This window comes from Antechinus flavipes, chromosome 1 (genome assembly GCF_016432865.1).
Source record: "Antechinus flavipes isolate AdamAnt ecotype Samford, QLD, Australia chromosome 1, AdamAnt_v2, whole genome shotgun sequence".
NCBI lineage: Eukaryota > Metazoa > Chordata > Mammalia > Dasyuromorphia > Dasyuridae > Antechinus > Antechinus flavipes.
Window position 1 is genome coordinate 311,634,082 of NC_067398.1, and position 22,491 is coordinate 311,656,572.

Below are 22,491 nucleotides of genomic sequence, written 5' to 3' on the forward strand. Positions count from 1 at the left end.
TGAGTGCAATGGATACTAAGGAAGTTATTAATTTGAAGCAAAATATATACATTGTCACATTATAAACATAAACAGTCTTCTATTCTGCTTCCAGTTTCTCCCTTTACCATCCATCTATTATTTACATCACTTCAGGTCACTTCCCTTTCTCACTGACCTCCTATTGATTACAGAATAAAACGCAAACTTCTTGCCTAGCTTTTAAGACCCTCTGTAATTTGACTTGATTTTGACTACCTAACCTTAGTTCTCCCGAGCCCATCATGTATCCTCCACTCTTGTCTGATTGGTCTCCTTGATCTTTGCTCGTAACATTCTTTCTAATCTGGAATGTTCTCTATGCTTTGTTTCTATCTAAATTTTACCCATCTTCCCACCTCCACTATAAAGTGTTCCTTAGACATTCCAATCCACACTAATATTTTCTTCATTTTACTGCATAACTTATATTTTGGATCATACAATCTACCCTTGATCATACAATGTCCTCCTATATTGGGACATTAATATGGGACATATTAAAATACTTCAAGTATGTGAAATTTCACAAAATCCTACTCCAATATCTTATCATGATGTGGCAGTGATCCTGACTTCTAAAAAGTTTTGCCCACAAAATACAAAATCTGCTATGATGAGAAATTGAGCTTTGTAATAGACTATGTCTCTTTTCTATGGACCAAACTAGCTAAGTATGGAAAGGTTCCTTCCAAGTAGGCTAGTCATTTGGTGCTGAATTCTTTGACCAGAGCAACTGGCCTCAGGCCTTACAGCCCATTTCTACTTCTTGGTGGAAGAAAGAGAGTAAACAAAGTTGAGGTACTAAGAATCAGATAGTTTATAAACTATCTGAAAATATTCTTAACTTTTGGTACTCTAAATATAACATTGTTATCCAGTGGCCAAGAACTGGCTATGCTATGGGAGAAACTACTGTATTAATTTTGACATATCTTGCTATAAATAAAACCTTATCTATTCAGCTCAGTATTATTTAAGATTTCTGAGGACAGTATCTATCTTATTTTTATATTTATATCCCAATGCCTGGCACATAATAATAAATGCTTGTTGATTGTTTTGATCAAATTGGTCTTAATGTGTGTCTATAGAAGAGAAGAAAAATTCATAGAACATAGGTACATTGATGCACTGCTGCAGGAGTTGCAAACTGGTTCAATCATTTTGGAGAACAGTTTGGAACTATGCCCAAAGAGCTATTGAACTGTGCATATCCTTTGGCCCAGCAATAAAACTACTAGGTTGATACCCCAAAATGATCAAAGAAAAAGGAAAAGGATTTCTAGATACAAATATATAATACAAACACACATAGATACAAAAATGTAGCAGTACATACTGTATACAATAACAGTAATAATATTGTAACAATGATCAGCCATTAAGATGACAGGAAAAAATAATGATGAATGTTGGAGGGGATGCGGGAAAACGGGGACACTGATGCATTGTTGGTGGAGTTGTGAACGAATCCAGCCATTCTGGAGAGCAATCTGGAATTATGCCCAAAAAGTTATCAAACTGTGCATACCCTTTGATCCAGCAGTGTTTCTATTGGGCTTATACCCCAAAGAGATACTAAAAAAGGGAAAGGGACCTGTATGTGCCAAAATGTTTGTAGCAGCCCTGTTTGTAGTGGCTAGAAACTGGAAAATGAATGGATGCCCATCAATTGGAGAATGGCTGGGTAAATTGTGGTATATGAATGTTATGGAATATTATTGCTCTGTAAGGAATGACCAGCAGGATGAATACAGAGAGGCTTGGAGAGACCTACATGGACTGATGCTAAGTGAGATGAGCAGAACCAGGAGATCATTATACACTTCGACAACGATATTGTATGAGGATGTATTCTGATGGAAGTGGATTTCTCTGACAAAGAGACTTAACTGAGTTTCATTGGATAAATGATGGACAGAAACAGCTACACCCAAAGAAGGAACACTGGGAAATGAATGTGAACTATTTGATTTTTGATTTTCTTCCTGAGTTATTTTTACCTTCTGAATCCAATTCTCCCTGTGCAGCGGGAGAACTGTTGGTTCTGCAAATATGTATTGTATCTAGGATATACTGCAACATATTTAACATATATAGGACTGCTTGCCATCTTGGGGGGGGGGAGGGAGGGAGGGGAAAAAACGAAACATAAGTGATTGCAAGGGATAATGCTGTGTAAAAATTATCCTGGCATGGATTCTGTCAATACAAAGTTATTATTAAATAAAATTAAAAAAAAAACCAAAAAAAAAAAAAACCAATGATCAGCCATGAAGAACTTAGCTACTCTGATCAATCAGTGATCCAAGAAAATTCCAAAGGACTCATGAAGAAAAAATGCTATCTACATCCAGAAAGAGAACTGATATGAACTTGATATGATCTTGAATGTAAATTAGCATACTTTTTTCACTTTATTTTTTTCTTTTTTTTTGGGGGGGGGGAGCAATATAGCTAATATAGAAATTTTTTACATGACTTCACATATATTACTTATATGTTTTGTCTTCTCAATGGACAGGGCTCAAGAGCTAGAGGGAATAAGAGAATCTGGAACTCAAATTTAAAAAAATTAATATTAAAATAAATGAAGTACACACACACACACACACACACACAATTTTTGCTGAGGCAGTTGGGGTTAAGTGACTTGTCCAGGGTCACGTAGCTAGGAAGTATTAAGTGTCTGAGGCCAAATTTGAACTCAAGTCCTCCCCACTTCAGGGCTGGTGTTCTACCTACTATGTCACCTAGCTGCCCAAATGAAGCATATATTTAAAACATTTCATGGGATACTTGGTCATCTTGTATTATGATGCTCATGATAAAAACTCATGTTATCACTATGAAAATAATTACAGTTTATGTATTGATATCTGTTACAGAAACTTAGGATACAGAAATTCTATTAAGAATTCACTAACCATCTCCATTCTGAACCAACAAACACTTTAAAATACAGAGATTTGAATATAAAAGTGTGTATAGGAGAAGATGGTTAAAAAAAACACATTAGAAAATACAGTTCAAGAAAAAGAAACGTAAAAAGTCAAAAGATTATAAACTACACCAAAGCTTTATATGTTTGTTATAAAATATTTTTTTGAGAACAAAGATGGAGGATGCTGAACTTGCTGAATACTAAATGATATCACAAAAAGGAATTTATATTTTATTAGATAAAAAATTACTTCTTACTGATATGGGAGTCATTTCTGAAACAACTGCCTATTTATAGTTAGAAAAAGGATCAAAATTAATACAAATTCTAAAGAAAGAATAAAATTGAGAAAAGATATACAATTAAAACTATTGATGCTGAAATATAGGAACTGAATGGAGAAATGAACTTTGATACTGATTATACTAATTTCCTAAAGAAGCTTAACTGATGTAAATCAACTATTATAATGAGACCAAAAGAGACTAGAAACTGTCTCAGTCAGCAAACATATCATCTAACAAAAAGAGATGAAACATGGTAGCCAAGCATAGCAATGGTATAAAATATAAACTTGTTTGTAAAAAAAAAAAAAATGATACAAGCATAAATGACATAGTGAGAAGTGATATAGGGAAAAATGAGTATAAAGAAAACTAGGCAAAAGACCCAATTAAGTAAAGTCATTCTTGAAAGCAAGTGAGGATGAAACTGGAAGGACAACAGATTTAAAAATATAAAAGATTTAAGATTTTTTATAACAATTCCTTTTTATTGGCATGTGAAGCCATGACAACTATAATGTAATCTCAGATAGTTGTTCGAGAGAGTAGATATGATACTGAAGAAAACAGAAGTGGAAAAAGCAATTGGATTAGAGAAGAAATCCAAGTTAGTGGTGACACAATTTTGAAGGCATTGAGAAATCCACTGTCAGGGTATCTAAAATGGAGAAGTAAAATACTGAAAGCATGGGGTAAACTCCCCCAAAACTCAGATCTTGTTGACCCAAATCAGGCAACTGAGAAAACAGTAATAACTACAAATACACACCCCACTTTCTCAAATCTACCTATTTAATAAATTATATAAATAAATTATAATGCATCCATAATGAAGAAATAAGTACATAAAGCAGGCTTGCAAACCATATTCTTTTTTTTTAAATTTTTTATTTAATAATTACTTTATATTGACACTCGTTTCTGTTCCGATTTTTTTTTTCCCCCTCCCTCCCTCCACCCCCTCCCCTAGATGGCAAGCAGTCCTTTATGTGTTGGATATGTTGCAGTATATCCTAGATACAATATATGTTTGCAGATCCGAACAGTTCTCTTGTTGCTTAGGGAGAATTGGATTCAGAAGGTATAAATAACCCGGGAAGAAAAACAAAAATGCAGATAGTTCACATTCGTTTCCCAGTGTTCTTTCTTTGGGTGTAGCTGCTTTTGTCCGTCATTTATCAATTGAAACTCAGGTCTCTTTGTCAAAGAAATCCACTTCCATCAAAATATGTCCTCATACAATATCGTTGTCGAAGTGTATAATGATCTCCTGGTTCTGCTCATTTCACTTAGCATCAGTTCATGTAAGTCTCGCCAGTCCTCTCTGTATTCATCCTGTTGGTCATTTCTTACAGAACAATAATATTCCATAACATTCATATACCACAATTTACCCAGCCATTCTCCAATTGATGGACATTTCATTTTCCAGTTTCTAGCCACTACAAACAGGGCTGCTACAAACATTTTGGCACATACAGGTCCCTTTCCCTTCTTTAGTATTTCTTTGGGATATAAGCCCAATAGAAACACTGCTGGATCAAAGGGTATGCACAATTTGATAATTTTTTGGGCATAATTCCAGATTGCTCTCCAGAATGGTTGGATTCGTTCACAACTCCACCAACAATGCATTAGTGTCCCAGTTTTCCCGCATCCCCTCCAACATTCATCATTATTTTTTCCTGTCATCTTAGCCAATCTGTGCAAACCATATTCTTATGACAGATGACATTTCTCTTCTTGTTTTTTTTTGAGGAGGCCTGGGTAGGATAAGAGATCAGTTGGAATAGGAGTCTTTGGAGGAGCTGACAGCAATTCCTAGTGCCAATATAAAACAAAGGGACGGAATAATCAAGTCAGTCAAGATTTAAGCTGAAAGGCAGGTCACTCACGTGCATTTCTTTGTCAGCGAGAATAGTAGTAATTGGGATAACTGAAACAGGAAATGGTATAAAGACTTCAGGGCACTTGCAGCAAGACCAGCCAAGTGAATTGGGGAAGTAGGTACTCAAGACTCAGAATTAAACTGACTATTGATTCCAGAGACACAAAGACCCCAAACAGGCAGAGCTGTCTCTTCTTCCCTTCTTTTCAACATTTTTGGTAACAGCTGTCTAGAATCACTATCCCCAAAGACAGATGCAGTCAGTCCTTAATACCCTGAAATATGGTTTTTACACCCATCAATGAATATACTCTCTTGTTCAAGATTAGCAATGACCTCCTACTCACCTGACCAATGGAGTTTTAAACATTTTCATCCTCTTTGGGATTTAGCACTCTTCTTAAAACTTTTTTCCTGCCTGGGAATTATTATATACTATATCGTTCAGGTATTATTCCCACAATTCTTTCTCATTTGACACTACTTCCTTTTTCCACTCAAATACAAGCATTCCTAAAGATCCTGACTTAGCTTTCTTTTCTATGTTCTTCCATTATTAGCATTTAGGAATTTCATTCTTTTAAAGCCTTTGTCACCAGTAAAATAGTTTTATTTGATTTGGTAGTTTTAAGTGACTCACTGCATTCTAGTCCTGAGCCTGAAATACTGGATTGGCCTGAGATAGACTTGGCCTTATATATCTAATGTGGTTAGCAGATGTTGTTTGCAATAATTTCATGGTTAATTTATTTATTGAACTAGGGGAAAAGTATTGCAGAATATCCTCAAATGATTGGATGTTCATACACAGGACCTGGTATCTTATAGCTGCAGATTTATTTGGGATATATGGGGAATCTTCTTGATAGAGTAAGGAGGAAGTTCCCATTTACCTTTTAGTATTAACCCAATGGATGTTTAAGAAACTCTAGAAGTAAAATAGAAACACAGCAAAATTAAGTATTCCTTGGCTTTTGTTAATAAATTTCAAAACCACCAACATTAAGGAAAATGGAGAGAAATTGTTTTTGTTAATTGGACAATTAGAGGCAGAGATGAATGAACTTCAAGAACTTTAAGGACCACACCTTGAAAGCAGAAGTAGTTTTAAGAATCTACTAAGATTCTTAAGGGAAAGAAGGCAATATTAATTGGAATGAGGACTGATAGGCCACAGATGGAAGTATGCTCTCTGACCCAGAGGATTCTCTAGAAAAGATGCTAAACCCTGCTAGGATTAGGGCTATAAGTGAAGAGAACAGGAATAGGAGAAGAGGACTGGGAACCAGTACAGGTGGTTTAAAAAAAAAAAAAAAAAGCCTTAGGCCTATCCCATTATTAGATTCCAAGGAGTGATTTACTCCACAGGGCATTCAGAAGTTAAATGTGCTTTCACCATCAAGGAACTAGGGAGAGTGCAGGAGTTTAAACAGAAATCTAATGTATCAGTTGAAAAATGGCTAATGAGATTATGTTCTAACGAAGACAGCTCAGTGTTTTGTCAATTGCAGAGTTTCACTGGTTTGGAACTTGCAAAGTCAATGAAACTAATTAGAGGCTCCAGATGGGTATTGTCCTTTGTCTCTTTTTAGGTGGCTAAAGTGGAGAATTAGAACAGAATTCCTCTAGTTTCCCAATGAGTGAAAACAAGGGAATAGATGACAATTTAAAAAGAAGGTATGATGGACTGGATTTATAGTCTCATTTCACCTCTTCTTAACTTTCTATCACAATTTTGCTTCAGATAAATTAGATCCTGGCTTAGATCAGGTTTTGGTTATGGGTCTTTACTGCTAGATCATCATATAAGTTGTGAAGTCTCAAAGGGAGTTTGGGGCAACTCTCTATAGACAAATAGGGCTTTCCACATAAATACAGCACTTTTGAGGATAATAGGAGATGACAAGGTGACCACCACTATAGTAGGTAAGTAGAGAAAGATACTCTTTCCCATAGAGAGTTCTGAGTTATGATTTTTGAAACACAAGGACAAGATGATGATCAGGTCATTCAAAATCACCCATGTCTTTATATCCAGTTAAGAAAGGACTGTTAAGTCTCCCTAGGGTTACTTGTCAAGGTTTATCCAAATTTAGGCTATTCTAACTGTAGGACCACAGATAGCCTAGTAGCCACATTCTCAAATCATTGTGTCTTGAAAAGGGTATCCAGTGTTGACAGCCAAGTTACTATAATACCAAAGCATACTTCCAGGGTCCACTGGGGTACTCTACTTTCCCAAGTGGGGAGAAGATTGCTAAGGAAAGGAGCACTTTTGTTCAAGTTAAGGTGAGTGAAAGATAGGAGGTAGAGCTAATTTGGCAGAGTGGTAGGAGCAATGCAGTGAACTCTCTTTCACAAACTTCTCCAAACATATCTGCATCAGATCGAATTTCGTTGGAGAAATCAAGGAAAAGTCACTGTGAGTCTTTTGTCCAGCTCAGCTCAGCATACGGAGAGAGATCTGTGGACAGTGAAAAATCAGTCCAGGAATGTAATGCCTACACCATTGTGTACAAGAGAAATGAGAGGTTTCAGACCCACTGAGTCATTCCTAGACCTATACCAGGGCATTGCAATGGGACAGGTGCCAAATGACAAAGATATTGCCCATTCCCAGAGTGAAGTGAGAAGGGAGTTTGTGCACAGAATAGTATTCTATTCCCAAGTAGAAAGACCCTGAAGTTCAAAACCCAACAATAGCAGCAGCAGCAGCAGCAGCAGCAGAATTGTTGTGGCTAAGACCCCAGACTCAGAGCAGGGTTTCACTTCTAGCATTAGCATTCAAATGAATAAGCAAAACAGGAATTCCTTCCAAAGGAAGGCCCACAATTCTGCCACTTGAATCAACAGAGCTTTTTAGCTCTCTGAGAAGGGTGAAATCCAACAGCAATCTGCTCTTGCTCAGACCCAAACCAGATCAGGAACTTGTAGAGATGGGGGGCAGGGACAAGCAATTAAGACTGCCCTAGATCAATCCAATTTGGGAACACTAAAAACTTGTAGGAACCCACCCTCTCCTTGAGATCTTGGAACAACACAATACTCAATAATCCCCAAAAGCAGCAATAGACTTTCACTCCAAAAGTGCTGCATAGGTCAGTCTTAAAGCTTGTCTGATGTTAGGAAGCAAGTTAGAAAAATATACAAACAAATAAACAAAAAAGAACTTCATAATTTCCTATTATGGTGGCAGGGAATACTTAAAGACACAAATGTAGGAGAAGAAAATGACTCTAAAACATTTACAAGCAAAACCTTGGAGAAAAACATATCTTGGGCATAAATTCAATTAGAATTCCTGGATAGATGAAGCAAGAGTTTTTTAAAAAGTTAAAAAAATATTTTTATAAATGGAATAAGACCAACCTGAGGAAAAATTAGGAAGAAAAATTAGAGTCATGGAAGAAATAACTGGAGAAGAAATTAATGGTTTGGTATAAGAGGTACAAAATCTTACCCAAGCAACAGACTCCCTAAATATTAGAATAAATCAAATGTTTAGAAGCCAATGACTTTATAATACAACAATAGTTAAAAAAAAAAGTTAAAAGGTTGGGAAAGAATAGAAGAAAATGTAAGGATCACAAAGCAAAAACAATTGATCTAGAAATATATCAAGGAAAAAAAAATTAAGAATCACTGGACTAAGAATATCTGAACACAATGACCAAAAGCAGATCCCAGATATAAGAAAATATCATGGAGAGCTAGATGGTACAGTACCATCCCTGAAGTCAGGAGGACCTGAGTTCAAATCTGACCTCAGACACTTAATACTTCCTAGCTGTGTGTGACCATGGGCAAGTCTCTTAACCCCAATTTCCTCAGTAGGGGAAAAAAGAAGAAGAAGAAATGTCACAGATCTCTTAGAACCAAAAAGCAAAAGAAATTAAGAGCACCTACCAGTCACCATTGTGAAAGAAATTCCAAAAGGAAAATCTCTGGTACAGCATAGCCATAGATCTTTCAGGTCAAAGTAAAAACACTGCAAGCAGCCAGAAAGATAAAATTCAAGTACCAAAAAGCCACAATCAGGGCCATATGTGATTTAGCAGCCATCTTGGAATATGATATTCCAAAAGGCAAAGGACATAGACTTAGAGCCAAAAATAACTCACCCAGCAAAACTGAGTGCAATTCTTCATAGAAAAAATGTATCTTTAATAAAACCAAAAACTTTCAAATATTTCTGATGAAAAGACCAGAGAAACTCTGGTAGTGGTAATGATAGATAAAATGATAAACATGAATGAAAATGATAAACTGCTTACATTTAAATATGTGGTTATATGTGTTCCCAATGAACCCTATCTTCATTAGGGTTTAAATAGAGACTAATTAGGCAAGGCCTGGAAGTACTTCTGTTTTTTATTGATAATCTTCAAAAAAAAAAAAAACCCAGAAAGAAAAGGAATGAAGAATATACTAAAAGGGAGGGTAGAGAAAAGAAGAGAAGGACAAGTTATCATACATAAAAAGGGTATACAAGTAGACATCTAGTCAAATAAGAAGCAGGAGGTTAGGAGAAGGCAGTGCAGCTGATACTTGAATCTCACTCTCAATAAAACTGCTCAAAAACAAAAAGGAAGAACACACATATACAAACATAGAGAGTTGGGTAAGAAATGCATTTCATTCGACAAGAAAATAGGTTTTTTGGCCTGTCCAGGATCACACAACTAGTAAGTGTTCTAAGAACAAGTATCCTTCGACACTTAGAACGTATTTGAAGTTAGCAAAGTGAATCCTTCTGAATCCAGGTCTGGCATGGTACCCACTGAAAACATCTAGCTACACTGCCTCCACCCATTCCCCTTTTTCAATAAATGCCTTTTTACATTCTAACTTTGAGCTTAAATCAATCATCCAGGACTGCCTGACCATATCAAACTTGTCCCAAACTGAATTTATCATACCTTTACCCTAAGCCCTGTCTCCTTTCTGGGTGTTTTTATTTTAGTTAATGGTTATATCATTTTTCCAGTCATTCAATTTCAAAATATTAGTCATCTCTGACTAATTTATACACATACACACATTCACACATATTCAGAGTCCATTACTAAGCCATCTCCATTTCTCCTTTGTAATACCTTTTATATTCATCCTTTCTTTCCATTTTCCTTGTGACTATCTTGGGTCTCCTTCTTATACCTAGATTACTGTAGTAGTAGTACTCTCCCAACTAGTCTCTGTCCCATTTGTCTTCACATTCAGAATACGTACAGCCATACTGATCTTCTGAGAATATTGTGTTCGTGAATATTGGTATTCATGGCTCTGATCTTCTTCTTAAATCTTCTATCTTACTACTACTGTATTTTCTGATACTTTATATCCAGCCAAACTAGTCTACTTACCCATTGTCATCCATACATATCACATGCATTCTGGTCCCTATGCCTTTGCTTATATTATTCTGTCTAAACTGCCTTCCTTTTTTTTCTTTACTTGTCTAAAATCTACCTCTCTTTCAAGATCCTTCCTTATCCCTGCTAGATCTTATCTCCATTTCCAGATTTCCCTATTAACATTAACTTATTATTTTACCTTACATTCTTTAAGGCTTATTTATACACTTCATTCTATGGCTATAGAACGATAGCTGTGGGTTTTTTTTTTTTTTTTAATTCTTCTCTGGTCCTCATTTATTTTTTTCTCCATTTTTTGGATGAGAGAGCAGCTTGGAATTCTTCCCAGGAGCCTTCCTTAGCTATAGGACTACATATCTAACTTATCTGAACATCACTTTCTTCTTTGTCTAGGAAGACTATGAAGACTAATATCCTAGAATCCAAGAAGGTAGTGTGCAAAAAAGCAAAAAAGACCCCTTGGGATTAATTGACTGGAGCACTTCTGGAGTATGTGTACAGTCAGTCACTCTAGGAAATGTGACTGCTTCCCCCCAAATAAGCAACACTGCCTGGCATAGGTCCCAGTTGACACAATGGTTCTCTGTGTAGAAAACAAGTTTCCCTTTAAAACAAAATCTCAGGCCTGTCACTGCTATGAAGCCTCATATTTCCTAATCCCAGAGAAAGGTACAAAAACTCATGAGATAGAGGCCAGTATTAAAATTCACCTTGTGGATAATACTGAATAGAGCTTTTCTTTATTTCATGGCCAGTTTGGCACAGAGATGGCTTGGGAGATCTGGAGATCCTTGTTTTTGAATATCTGGACTAACTCTGATCTTATGAAGCTTTGGTCATTTCTAGTCTCAGGGATTCATGATTCTTTCTAATCATGGTAACACTAAAAGGACAAAGTCTCTTCTTGGCCTATATTATTAGGCCAAGGATAATTCTTCACCCATTTCTACTCAAACCTGTTTTCCTGTCTGGACCAAAACTAGAAGGGTTGATGAAACAAAATGTCTTATTTCCTTTCTGACCTCTAAAGAAATACAAACATTTTGTAGTGGCTAGAAGCTGGAAAATGAAAGGATGCCCATCAATTGGAGAATGGTTGAGTAAATTGTGGTATATGAATGTTATGGAATATTATTGTTCTGTAAGGAATGACCAGCAGCATGAATACAGAGAGGACTGGCGAGACTTACATGAACTGATGCTAAGTGAAACGAGCAGAACCAGATCATTATATACCTCAATAATGATACTGTTTGAGGATGTATTCTGATGGAAGTGGATTTCTTCGATAAAGAGAGCTTTAATTGATCAAAGATGGACAGAAGCAGCGACACCCAAAGAAAGAACACTGGGAAATAAATATAAACTGCTTGCATTTTTGTTTTTCTTCCCAGGTTATTTATACCTTCTGAATTCAATTCTCCCTGTGCAACAAGAAAACTGTTCAGTTCTGCACACATATATTGTATCTAGGATATACTGTAACCTATTCAACATGTAAAGGACTGCTTGCCATCTGGGGGAGAGGGGGTGAAGGGAGAGAGGGGAAAAATTGGAACAGAAGTGAATGCAAGGGATAATGCTGTAAAAATTACCCTGGCATGGGTTCTATCAATAAAAAGTTATTTAAAAAAAAAAAAGAAATACAAACATCAGGTGAGATCAGATAAATAATTTTTAGATTTCCCAAAGTTCAAAATTTTTAGGGAAAAAACCTGCCCTAAATGCCGTGTCCAAGATATTAATCCAATGTTCAGATTCCTATCACAAAATGGCCCAAATAGTCAAGTATGTTGCTGACTCTCTCTTCTGATTTATACCAAACTTTTCTGCTTTTTTCTCTGCATGGTCTGTCATATATATATGCACTGTCTTTGGAATCAAGACATCTGAATTTGAATTCCAATTTGGACATTTATTAACTATTGGGAAAAGAACTGGGTGTGGAATCAAGAAGACTCATCTTCTCGATTTCAAATCCCATCCCAGAAACTTACTAATTGTGTGACCCTGGGCATTTAAACCTGTTTGCCTCAATTTCCTTATCAGTAAAATGAACTAAAAAATGAAATAATAAACCACTTCAATATCTGTGCCAAGAAAGCCCCAAATGGGGTCACAAAGAATAGGATACAAGTGAAATGATTCAACAACAAAAAATAATAATTTCCCAGCATGTTTCCTTATATATATAACAGAGTAATAATAATACTTGTACTATCTATTCTATATACTTGTTGTATGAAAAGTGATTTATAAATCTGTAAATCAATATTACAAAGCAGAAAAAAGTATAGTCCATTAAACTGTCTCCAAATAGCAAAGAGAATGAGTTTTTTTAAAAAAATATTTAGTGGCTATTATTATTTTTTTATTATTATCTGTGTTGAACTTCTAGAAAGTTCAACTGGCTCTTTTACAGTTAGCCAGTAAACTTTACAAGGTCAGGGGTCTATGACCTTATTACTTAGTCACATATAGCTTATACCAGAATATAGCATAGTAGAGCAGATGCACAGTAATGTGCACACTGATGGGGACATGAATATTTTGAGACATTAATGATAATAACAGTGATGACTACTTTTAATGACAAAGACATGTCTAGAGGGCACAGATGAACACAGTGAGTAAGAAGATCTGTACCTGTTAAATAGCCTGATATAAGGTTTATTTTTTTAAAAAGTCATTTTCTCAAGAGGGTCTGATTAAGACTTAGGGGAGAATTTCAAGTCCAGGGTTGTTCTCTGTAGCTTAAGGAAGCTATGTTAGGTTAAGGATGGAGTAGCAAGAGAACGCCAGGAATAATACTAATTAAAGTATATAGTATAGGGAAAAAAGACAAGACAAAAGTATTTGTTGGCTAGGCCTCTTATAACCTGAAGCCTTAGAAGTTTCTCTGGGGTTGCCAAGGATCTCTGAGGATGACAGAGTACATGGCACAGATTAACTATACACGTTTTGATTACCTCTGTGTGAATGACAGTTTCCATTTGATTGCTTGTTTGGCTTTAATGTTTATATAGCCTGAGTGACCAATCCATCAATAAGGGAAAAAAGTGACCAACTAACTAAAAAGCCATTTAAACAATGATATACTCTACCCCTGCCCATTTGATTGGGAGTTCCCTGAGGAACTGAGAATAGGGATCATGTGAATACATGACTCCTACAATGTACAAGGCATTGCAGAGCTCCCAGAAACAACTTTTGATTTAATGTATAGCAGCTAAATTATTAATGAGTAGTATAGGCAATACACGTTATAGGAATTCAGAGGAGGTTGTCAGTGTGGACTAAGATGATCAAAGAAAGCTTTATGGAAGAGAAGTGACAAATTGGATTTGACTCAAAGTAGGTTTTGACTCTGAATACCTTCAAATGCTATATAACTGTCATCTATTATTATCTGATACAATATTTTCATTTTACAGATGAGAAAATTAGGTCCCAGAGAAACTGATTTAACTATTGGGGTTATATAGGTAGCTTGGCAAAGTCAAGTTTAAACCATGGTCCTCTGCTTCCAAATCTAGAATTCTTTACACTGCCTTCCCTTAAATCCTTGATTGGCCTTTGCCATTAGAGACCAGGTACCACTTGTAAAACAGTTCAAGCAATCTCTGTCTCTCCAAAGCCCAACAAAAGTAACAATTTTGTGACAGCTAGATAGTGTGGTGGATAGAACACTAGCCCTGAAGTCAGGAGAACCCAAGGTCAAATCGGGCCTCAGACACTTAATACTTACTAGCTGTGTGACTCTGGCCAAGTCACTTAACCCCAATTGCCTAAATAAAAACAAAACAAAACAAAATAAAAATTTTGATGTTTAAAATTAAAACAACTTTCTGATGCTACTTCATACGCATCAGACTGGCTAAGATGATAGAAAAAGATAATGATAAATATTGGAGGGGATATGTGAAAACTGGGATACTTAATGCCTTGTTGGTGGACTTGTGAAATGACCAACCATTCTGGAGAGGAATTTGGAACTATGCCCAAAGGGCTATCAAATTCTGCATACCCTTTGATCTAGAGGTGTCACTACTGTATCCCTCTCTGTACACTCTCTGTATCCTAGAGAGATCATAAAGGAGGGGAAAGGACCCACATGTGCAAAAATGTTTCTAGCAGCTCTTTTTGTAGTGGCAAGAAATTGGAAAGTGAGTGGATGCCCATCAACTGGGGAATGGCTAAATAAGTTATGGTACATGAAATTAATGGAATATTATTCTATATTGTTCTATAAGAAATGATGAGTAGGCTGACTTCAGAAAAGCCTGGAAAGACTTCTATGAAATGATACCAACTGAAGTGAGCAGATCTAAGAAAACCATGTACATAGCAACAGCAAGATTGTGTGATCAACTTGTGTCATGGTCTTGGTTCTTCTCAGCAATACTGTGATCCTGGATAATTCCAATAGATTTGGAATGGAAAATGCCATCCACATTTAGAGAGAGAATTTTGGAGACTGAATGTGGATCAAAGAATACATACACTTTTTTTTTTTTTTTTTAGTTTTTTAGTTTTTCTCATGGCTTTTCCCTTTTGTCCTGATTTTTATTTTATGAAACAACTAATTTGGAAATATTTAAAATGATTGCACATGTAGTGCAACTTATAAGACTGTTTGTTGTCATAGGAAGGGGGAGGATAATGAAAGAAGAGAGAAAAATTTGGAACTCAAAATCTTACAAAAAAACGAATGGTGAAAACTATCTTTACATGTAACTGGAAAAATAAAATACTATTAAGAATTTTTTAATTTTTTTTTTTTGGGATTTAGAGAAAGCTCTAAATTCCCTGGAAACTGGTGCTGGCAAGGTTTTGGAATCAGACAAAAGGCAAGTATTCATGTCATCAATTTAGGGCTAATTCTCCTTATGATTGGCTACTTGTCATTTGTAATCCTCTACTGGTGTACAGGGCTAGAAAAACAGTAGGCACCTCAGTCTAGTCTTATTGAAGTCTGATATGTTAGGGTGTGGTATAATCTCAGAGCAATCATTTATTGCTTTGCTGCTCTTCCAAGAGAAAGATTTGCCTTCTTCACTAGCTACTGAAAAACAGACCAAAAGAGTATTCCTCTATATGTCTGGCTAATGTGAAAAGCCCTTTCATATCCTACATCAGCCGGCTCTTCTAATCCTAGAAGCTCTCGCTATATCTAGAGTGGGAGGGAAATATGAAGGGATAAATTTTGAGGGCTAAGACATTGTTGGTAAACTATTGGACCCTAAGATTAGATTACAAGTAGAGTGCAAAAGAAATCACCTATCAGGTACCTAAGAGCACCTGGCTATGTTAATAGATTAGTCCCAACTCCCCTGCAAAAGGCTTTGAGATCTGTTCTTTTTTCCTATGGCTGGGAAGAAGCTGCTCCCTGAAGTAGGGAGCTGCTACAGCAATGACCCTAGGGACTCAACCATGGTGGTGTTATTTTGGACTCAAATCTGAGGCCAGCACGCTGAGAATGTGCAATGAGATCTCTAAACTGAAGGACCAGCCCACCCACACCCAGCTGCTTCCTACTTATTCTACTGTTCTCTTTTAGAATCATAGGACCGCAGCTAGTTTTGATATTTATATTCAAAATATCTTTATTTCCTATCCATAGGTTCTCAAGGCACTCAAGGGGAAGGCCAATATTTGATTAAACTCTCTAAAGAGCTAATTACAGCACCACAAAAGACTGCCCCTAAACTGCTTATCACTGACCATTTAGGTGGAATAGGATGCTCTCTATAAAGAAGAGGTCTTTAGCTTATTGCCCAGAGCAACAAAATCCCAAAGCACAAATCCACCACTTTCTCCTCCTGAACTGGCCACTGTGACCTCATATAAAATCTAACCAAATTCTTTGGGGCAGGCAAAGAACAGTTCATTTAAAATCAGGCATGGAGACCGATTAGAGACAGCAGAGCCAAACTCCCACAAACCTTCAATATCCAGGCTGGAATGCTGAGCATGAATAAATATGGATGTATATTCTGAATTTCAAATGAGGCGAAAATGAACTAGGAGGCTAAGACTTGTTTTGGAGGTTATTATTTCCCCAATCCCCACAATAGGCAGATTAAACCCAGATACAGATTTCCTAACCACTCCCAAACATCCTCTGCCCAAGGGCAGTCATTCCCATCACAAAAGAGACATATTATCTCCTGGATCTGAGTGAAGGTTAGGAAACACCAACTATTTTCCCAAATTTTAGGCAGCCAGTGGACCTCAGACATTACTTAGATCACTTGGTAGTTTCTGCCTGCAGACAGAGAACTAAGCCAGAAGACCTCAGAAGGTCCCTCAGAGCAATTAGTCTATCTTTAACCACAGTAAAGCCAGGCCAAAGAGAAAGACTACAGCAGAATATGAACAAACCTCACCTCCCTTCTCTCTCGCTATTCCACCTCCCCCCCATTAACAATAACTTACATTCCCCGATGCCTTAGTTTCTAACTACCATAATTATAAACAGAGCTCTGATAAGTCCCTGAAGACAGGGGCTCAGTGCTACAACCCCAGTTCCCTCTAGGGAAACGTAAGAGTTACAGGGACTTAGGCCTTAGAAAAATCAGGGCCTACCTTGAGTCTGACCCTAGAATGTTTTCTTCGGAGATAAGGATGGAGAATGCAGGGGGCAGCCAGGCTCAGAAGATGAAGAAATGAAACCTCTGCAGTTGCAGGAGAAGATCTGGGAGGCAGGCAATTGCAGAAAGCACGGATCCTTGCAGGAAGAGGTGCCTTTTCCCAAGGGTGTGAGCTGAGAGGCAGAGATAAACTTGCTCTAGAGGTTCAGGGCTGCCGCTCTCTTTTTCAGAGCTGACTTGGTGTAGGCAGGAGCAGGGATGGGTGGGGCAGGAACTGTCCAAGCCAGGCTCTTCTCAGGCTCTGTCTTGAGAGGCTAATCTCTTGCTTCTAGGGGTGTTGCTGCTGCTGCTGCTCCCTGCTGCTTCAAGGCCTGGGAGCAAGGCCGGGGTGTTCCCTCTTTCCCCTCCCCCTAGGCAGTGGACTGAGGAGTGCAGGCTGGCAAGCTGCTGCCCAATTGGTTCATGAGAAGCTCCGCTGTAAATAAAGGGCCACAGATGCGCAGTGAAGTGGGGTAGGAGAAGAATCTAGATTGGATTACACAGAGCCCGTTACAGAGAGGAAAGATGGGAGGGGCAGCCCAGGGAGGGAGAAGCTGCTGGCATTCACTCACGTGCTCCTCTCCCTTAGCACCATCCACAGTGCCCATATGGGCAAAAGAAGCCAATCTTCAGCTCCAATTTTCTAGCCCCTCTGCCCATAGCAGCAGAACTCACTGCCCAGATAGATGACTCAGCCAAAGTCCGAGAAAGAGATCAGTGACCCCAAGGCCAATGTGATCTATTCCCCAGGTCAAAGCCCTTTCCCAATTGCATTGTGGGGGCAGATTTCCCCCCCCCCCTTCTCTATCCTTTGTTGTTGTTCAGTCTGGTCAGTCTTTATTATCCCACAGCCCTGATTTTCTTAGCAAATCTGTGAATGTTTGAGGTCAGATTTAAACTCAGATTTTCCTGACATCAGGCCCACTGCTTTATCTACTGTATCACATAGCTGCCCTTTACAATCCATGGGATTTTCTTAGCAAAGATACTAGAGTGATTTGTGATTTCCTTCTCTAGTGGATTAAGGGAAACAGAAGCTAAATGACTTGCCCAGAATCACACAGCTAATAAGTGTCTGAGGCTGAATATGAACTCAGATCTTGAATCTAGGCCCAGGGCTCAATTAACTAAGCTATCTCCCTCCCTACACCTACTAACCTTATCTCAATCCTATCAGTATCAAGAGGGATTTGAGAGTACCTTGTTGAAGATGCAATAACTGGATTTTCAGTACTTTAGCTTGACATATTTGAATTGGGTCATCTTTTGGTAGGTGGTCATTGGGGTCCCTACCTTTTTTCCAATAACCTTCCTTCTGCCACCACAGAATAAAAGAACAAGTAAAGATAGGCTATATTGCTCAAACACAGTCCCCCCAAACTACACAATATAGTTTGGAAATCAATGCTGCTAGGAAGCTCCCAGATAAGGTATGGGAGGCAGGCAGCAGCATCATTCACAAAGTCTCTGAGGACTATCCTGTTTTCAATCTGAATTTTGCTGCTTGCTAGTGGTTAGGATGAGGAGAAGAAACTAAATGTTAAGGATTTTCTTCTTCCGCCTTGCTCTTTGTTTCTACACTTTTCAAACAAAAAGAGAAGCTCAGAAGAGAAAACCTTCTAAGTATCAGCAGAAAAGGATGCCATCTTTTATCTCCCCTCTCCTTATCTCCCATGTTCCATCTTTGGAAAAATGGAATAAAAATTACAAATAAGGTTGGTAAATCATTCTGTAATACCCCATCCCTCCTCTTCCCTTACTTACTCCCCCAACTATTTAGCCAAATAATGTAAGGCTCTCTGAAATCCAGAACTCTTTCAAAGAGTGTACAAGGGTTCTGACCAGAAGGCCAAAGCTGGAAAGCCCACCTCTGATGTTACCTGAAGTAGAGCATGTTCTTAGCCTGGCCACGCTTTTTCTGGGGCTTTGAATCCGGCCTCCCCAGGTGCGAGGGGAAGGCAGCAAACTCCCAATCTGGCTTGATGGGTCCCGTCCAGGCTGTTGTCTGCCCATTACAGCTGCCTGTGAGGCCTTCAGGTTAATAATAGCAGCTCTGATGCCAAACGGGTTGAGAAGACACTGTGGGAGGTGTTTATTTTTACACTCTGGCGTCAGCATCAAGTTCTACTGGTTATTGCCCAAATCCAGGGCAGCTTTCTACTTCAAGAGCAACCCTGTGCTTTTCTAGGGCCACTGGGAACCAGGACAGCTCAATTGGTCTCCAGACAAAACTGAATCTTTCTGTAAATACCCCATGAGAAGCAGTAATGAAGATTAGGGGTGGGACTCTCACTCAGCTTGTCTGAGGCTGAATTGAGGCTCAGCATCCAGTAAGCTCTGTTACCAAATCTCTGATAGACCTCAGTTTGAGAGTCATTGTTTAGGAATTTTAGTCCCATGACCTCTTAGTTAAAAGACTGTGATTGTGAATCATGCAGATTATTTGCTCAATTAATATTTATGGATTTGATTAGAAAAGGAAAAGAAAAAAGGTACTTTGTTTTTATACAGAAAGATCCCCGAAAGATACTACAGGAACGACGGCAAAACTACAGGCAAAAACAGAAGGTTAGCTCTCTAATATGGCCATGATTGCATAATAATGAGTGGTGAAATTTTAAAAAAAGAAGGGGGGGAAAATCTACTGGAGACATCATAAAAGATACTGAATTTTGTTCCAACTGATTTGCAACTTTTTCCTCTACTTACCTAGAAAAGACAATATAAGGAACAAACACAGAGAAACAGTGTTTCTTCATCCTGGGTAGCTACCTCCCATGAACTCACACCAGAAAACTTCTTGTCCCCTTTTTTTCCTCTATCTACCAAGTACTGAAACTCCCTGTCAGAGACTCCACCCCCAATTCTCACCAAGTAAAATTGTGGGGCAACTGGAAGCTGGGGTATTGTCCTGAAAGCCAGAGTGCCTATTGAAGAGTCATGTATATTGTGAACACTGGGCTCCTGGGGAATGATAAAAATGCACAACACACCAGGAAGGAATGCAGGAATGCAGAAATGCTGCTATGAGTACATCAATGGTGACTCCTGGGTTTTCCATTCACAAATGACTCACTTACCAAGATGGAAACAACAAGTCAAGAATTGGAGTAGTCTGAGGGAGGTAAAGGGTAGGCACTCCATGCAATTCTGATTTTCAAACAATAGGAAAAACTATGTAATCTCAGAAACAACCAAACTTCTGTAGAGATATGGGTTTGATTTAATTTCTGCCTGGAAGCTAGCCATATCTAGGATAGAGGCATGGTGCCCGGCAGTAAAAGCCCTGTTCTGCAAGGCAGCAAACTTCATTTCATTCTTAGCTATGCCCCTAGCCTCTCTGGGGAAACTTGGGAGCTCGGGATCTATGATTCTGAGAACTCTTAAGCCATAGTTTGCTCATCAATAAAATCCAACTTACCAACCTCCCAGGATTGTTGTCTAGATGAGTTGTAGTCAAACACTAAGACAGGTATGACAGGCACAAGAGGGGAAGAGAGGCCTACACAACTAGGCAGGAGGTTTCTTTCTACAGCAGTGGCTGCTTGCTAGGAGTAAGCTGGATCTTACTTAGCCCCCTTCCTTGGGATTCTCAGGCCTCTCCAAATAGAAGCCTGTTATGATCTGGGCTCTGGCTTGTAGAATAACTAGGTAAGTCTCTTGGGAATTTGTATGCTTGTAACCCTAGTCCCAGTTAACCTTACCTACTTAAGGATACTGGAAATTTTAATTCAACAAACATGATTATGTTGTTTTCTGGGGCTACAAAGAAAAAAGCTCTCATGAACTTTATATAATGGAAGATGAGTTAATCTATGTACAAATCAATTCAAGATAATTTGAAAAGGGGAAGAATATTAACAATTAGGTATATAAAAGAAGACTGCTAAGCTGAACCTAGAAGGAAGCGAAAGATTCTATGAGAGAGAAAGGAGGAGAAAAGACATTCTAGGTACTATGAGAAATGATTTTTGCAAATGCACACATGCAGGAGATGGAATGTCAAATTTGGACTACAGCTTGTAATCCAGTATGGCTGGAATGAACACTGTGTTGCAAAGGGGAATAAATATGAAAAAAGACTGGCTGTAGCCAATTTGCACAAGGTCTTAAATGTCAGAAGCCAATGGAAGGCTTCTCAGTAGGGAGGTGAAGATTAGATGAGAGAAGTGACTGGAAACTGGTAAACCACTTAGGAGGTTATCACAACAGTTCCCTAGAGAAGGGGGTGGTGGCTGTCTAAGTGGAGAGAAGGGGCCAGATAGATCTTGAGGAGGATTTGCATTTGATAAATGAGGGAGGTGGAAAAATAGAGACTCTCAAATCCTGAATTTAACCAACTGGGAAGATGGTAAAACCCTCTACAATACTGAGGAAGTTGTTTTCCAAATTAGTTTCTCTCTTGCTTGTTTATATTTCCCTGCCAACATCCTCTCTTCTCACCTGTGCTGATAAGAATCTCTGACCAATCATTCAAGGATGGCTCAGGCGCCATCTTGCATTTGTCAGGTACAATCTTCCCCTTTAACTTTTCTTACTTGTTTATAAACTGCACTCTCCATTCCACCCATCCCATGTTATCATAATTTAAGCTTATGAAGGCAAAGATGTGTTGTCTTTGTATCCCCCGGTGCCTTCCACGGAGTAATTCTTTAATAAATAGGAGGGAGATGTAGATTTAGAACAAAAAATGTTAAATGCTTTTTTGGACATGTGGAATATGAAATGTAAATTGGGCCTTCAAGTGGAGATACCTATCAGGGAGTCAGTGATGTGGGACTAGACTTTAGGAGACCGATCAGAATTGAATATAAAGATTCCAGAGATAATCAGTGATAAGGACACACAGAGATTTATATAGTGAGGAGAAAAAAAAGGAATAAGCCTTTAGCATCACCTATGCTTAAGGAAAAGCCGGAAATATTTAAGAAAAAGGAAATTTCTCTGTTCGTTGCTCAAGGGAAGTTCTCAATCATCCCAAGGAGGAGGAGCTTTACCTCAATCCTTTACTTGTGAGTCACACAACACTGACTGATATTCTAAATTTCAATAGATCCAGCATTTAGCAGTTAAGATTTATAAACAGACTTTGTCTAATAGGTTGAGAAAATACACTCAAGTAAGGAAATAGAATTTGGGTTTTTTTTCTTTGTTTACTCAGGATATAAGCAATTTTGTGATTTGAAACCCCAAATCAACCTTTACTTTTTAATAACCAATAGATTTTGTGCTTGGTTTATCTTATCTCACATACAATAAAGAATTTAAGAAATACTTGAATTGAGTTGAATTCCTGAAGAGAAATGCCAATTTGCCCTTAAATGTCAGTACTGCCCCTAAGTACCAC

At 38.0% G+C, this 22,491-nt stretch overlaps 1 protein-coding gene across 4 annotated transcripts in view; it reads right to left on the minus strand.

Moving 5' to 3' along the window:
* The window catches only part of RUSC2 (RUN and SH3 domain containing 2), a 52,484-nt gene extending 33,315 nt beyond the window's left edge, over positions 1-19,169 (minus strand). For 2 of the 4 annotated variants that reach the window (XM_051965320.1, XM_051965290.1), the window contains exon 1: positions 17,101-17,665. The gene's annotated coding sequence lies outside the window, so the exon portion shown is untranslated. Of the gene's footprint in view, positions 1-17,100; positions 17,666-19,024 lie in introns of those variants that run through there. The other 2 variants (XM_051965301.1, XM_051965327.1) reach the window with 2 other exon arrangements.
* Positions 19,170-22,491: the final 3,322 nt, after the last annotated feature.